Source organism: Phalangium opilio, unplaced genomic scaffold (genome assembly GCF_054372755.1).
Source record: "Phalangium opilio isolate 3A_F unplaced genomic scaffold, DU_Popi_V2 ptg000061l_1, whole genome shotgun sequence".
NCBI lineage: Eukaryota > Metazoa > Arthropoda > Arachnida > Opiliones > Phalangiidae > Phalangium > Phalangium opilio.
Window position 1 is genome coordinate 11101896 of NW_028324178.1, and position 3550 is coordinate 11105445.

General features: G+C 42.5%; 1 long non-coding RNA gene across 2 annotated transcripts; it reads left to right on the plus strand.

Annotated features, from left to right (window-relative positions):
- Window positions 1–257: 257 nt before the first annotated feature.
- Window positions 258–1202, plus strand: LOC149665120 (uncharacterized). 2 transcript variants are annotated; one of them, XR_016368469.1, is made up of 4 exons: window positions 258–502; window positions 583–721; window positions 788–855; window positions 926–1202. It is a non-coding gene; the product is annotated as an uncharacterized LOC149665120 (long non-coding RNA). The 2 variants fall into 2 exon arrangements; XR_016368468.1 differs by having other exon boundaries at window positions 258–721.
- Window positions 1203–3550: the final 2348 nt, after the last annotated feature.

Consider the following 3550-nt stretch of genomic DNA (forward strand, 5'->3'; position numbering starts at 1 on the left):
ATTTTTTGCCAATTGATTGTTGGTGGTCCTTCTTTTTCCGTGGGACGGTTTTTTTGACTTTTACTATTCCGCATATGCCTCCAAAATTTTTTTTGTTATATATTTAACTTATACTATATTTCGACCCACAAGCATAAGTTGATAATACTATATTTTTGGCAACACTAGAAACATAACGTTACAAAAAACTGCAAAGCAAGAAAACACATCTGATTTTCTAGTTTGAATTTTCCCTCCTGTAATTTCTCGGGTCAGGTGACACGCCTCTGTTCTATTGGCGTAACTAAGGTAACGCCATGCACGTCATTATCGAAGAGGGCGCTGCTAGTGCGAAAGAAAGTCAGCCTTTCCAGTATCTCTGACGCGGCTGGGTCGTTAGAATGTATAAGCGATATTTTTGTGGTTGAAAATGATTAGTTCTAGGCTTGCTAACTTTTAATTTCATCGCTAAGGTTCTTTGTCACACTATATAATCTAGAAACGTCTTCGTTTGTCACGTAAGGTGTGAATTTTGTTATTGAATTATCAATTTATCTACCTCTTAGATTCAGTTTTATGCATAAGCCTATGCTTTTTACCTAGCTTCTCATCTGCTGGGAACCACACCCCTATAAAGTGAAACCAAAACTTAAACGTTTTCGTATACCTTCAGTTTCTTTGTTTTAATACAACAGAAGCAAGTGTTTTGGGGCGCTTGGAGTTCAAAAACCTTATATATTAAGTATTTTAAAGATTTTTGGTTGTGAAAATTATACTGAATTCCAAAATAGATCTCAATATGTTTTAGTTACAGAATTTTAATGCGGTTTCAAACATTTTAAGAGAAAAATGTGTGAAATAATACCCTTTAGAATTGTATGTTTTCTTTTTTCTTAAAAAATTGTGTAAGTGTATATTTTTCATTAAGATTTTTGTAATTTAATAGATAGCAACTGACCACATCGAAGATATTAACAATGAATAATAATAAATGCTTTAATTGATATAAATATTATACTCGCCCTGAAAAATTTTACTTTTTGTTAAAACCAATTAGCTAGGCAGCTAATATTTCCATTCGACTAGTCGTGTAATATCGAATACATTGTTTAATATTTGAAATTGTTATAATTGATGCTCAACCTGTATGTTACTTGAAATATTCAAAGTACAAATTCTAAAGCGATTTTCATTGAAAATGTAATAAAGAAATTTCAATACTAGGTATCAGTATCCTTTACTATAAGCGAATGAAGCCTCGAGTTAAGGCTTGATCGTCGCAAAACCGTTGGGCCTCGAGTTAAGGTTTGATCATCGCAATAGCGTCGGACCTCTTGCTGACAGGCGGTTAAGTCGACTCTCAAACGTGTTGGATGAGAGTCGTATTTCATTCGTGTCGTGTAAACCAGTGGACCGTCGTCCCACCGGGCGGACATTTCGATTCTCAAACCCTTACTCTACCTGCCCTTTACCGACGATTTACCGTTCCTATACTAAAAAGCCGCGAAATCGTCGGATTGAGCGCGGCTTTTGGTAAGCATAATGACGCCGACATATAGTCGGCCAACAGTCGTTATATAGTCGCTTCATAACAGTCGGAAAACCGGCGGGCCGTCGTCCCGCCGGGCGGACATTTCGACTCTCAAACCCTTACTCTACCAGCCCTTTACCGACGATTTACCGTTCCTATACTAAAAAGCCGCGAAATCGTCGGATTGAGCGTGGTTTTAGGTAGGCATAATGACGCCGACATATAGACGGCCAACAGTCGTTTTATAGTAGCCTCAAAACAGTAGGAAAACTGGCGGGCCGTCGTCCCTCCAGGCGGACATTTCGACTTTCAAACCATTACTCTCCCGACTTATTAGTGACTTTTTACCAACTCGTCGGTAACAGACAAAGCCGACCATGTAGGCCCTACGTCGGCAGTGCTACTAGGGTAATTATATCGAAAGGGTCTATTACTCTATCTCTATTAATGTTGAGACGAAAATAGAGATTATATTAAATATTAAGTTAATATTATACATTTTCTTCGTTGGTTATTCACATCATTGTGCGTTACACCGTTTTAAAGTAAAACAATAAAAACATTTTGAGACACTTCTGTAAAATTGAGGTTTGAAGTGCAGCGTATGCCACTTATTTCGCCTCACAGAAATCGGTAGTATAAACGGGTTTCGAATCACAGCTTAAAGTATGAAAGGTAGCTAAGGAGGAAACCCGTTATATGGAGACTAGATGTTTCTCATAACCACACCCAGCAGTAGAAACCAGTCGAGTCGGGCCGACAACAAATCTGATCAATGGGCCCAGTGGAGTTGTCTGACTGTCGGTCCACAATACCTCATGTCCAAGCCATTGAGTAGTTAATGTTCGATTCAATTTGTGCAAACGGTCTAGATACCTCATGGACTTTCCGCTTCGCTGCATTAGATAGGAAATATGGGGAAGGCACCACTAATTGTGACGCACCATCCTATGCTACCTGGGCCAGCCATGTCGACGGGGAAACCACCGAGCACACCGAACGAACGTGGCGCTCAGCAATCTCCGCCAAGAAAAGCACACGTCACTACGGGGCTAAAGCGCATCCCTCAGTAGACGCCTGCTATGATGGCTCTCACGGAAGAGGCCTCCTTTTCCAGGCACGGACGGGGTCCCTGCTTACGGGTGTCCGCCGCGCCGACATCGGCGATTACCATCGCACCTGTCGCCTCTGTGGCCTCCAAGACGAAGATGTCCTTCACGTCTTAATGGCGTGTCCCGAGACGTGTGCCTCCTCCGCGACCTCCAATTGGCGACTTGTCAATCGTGGTGGCCCATTGGAAGTCGTCCTAGATCTAGATGGCTCCGTTTGGGACCACGACGCCGCTCAGGCCATCCTCGTGACCTGGTGGGCCAAAAATGAAGCCTGGCGACGCGTCCACCACGACTCGTCCATACCGCATTTTCTGGACCGATAGGTCGAATAGCTTCCGTCCCCGCTGCCACCACCCACGGTGTAACTTTTGTGCATATTGTGTAACTTATTAATTCTGCTGCGCTCCCCCACTTTTAGGGAGCCGCCCTGATTCAAAAGGGCGTACCATTGTACGGCGATCAATTTAAACCTGTCCTTTGCTCTCGTAGAAGAATCCAGCGACCTTCAAGCCAACCAAAGTCTAACTTGTCAAGTTACAGTCGGAATATTATATAAGTGTCACTCAACCAACTTAAAACTGACTAGTCGAGCAGGAATTAGAAAAGGAGATGAACGTCACTAAACCGACTAAATATTACTTGTCGGCTTAGTGACGGCATCTCCTTTTCTAACTGCTGTAAGACTAGTTAGTTTTGAGGCGGTTTAGTGACGCGAATACAATATTCCAACTGTCGCTCCACAAGTTAGTTTTTAGTCAGCTTTAAGACCTCGTTATTCTTATCCGAGTGCGCCTTGACTACTCAATGGCTCGGCCATGAAGTATTGTGAACCGACAGTCCGATAACTCTATCGGGCCGATTGACCAGGTTTGGTGTTGGCCCCACTAGTTTTTGGTACTGGGGTTCAATTCCAAAAATGAAAAGCGCA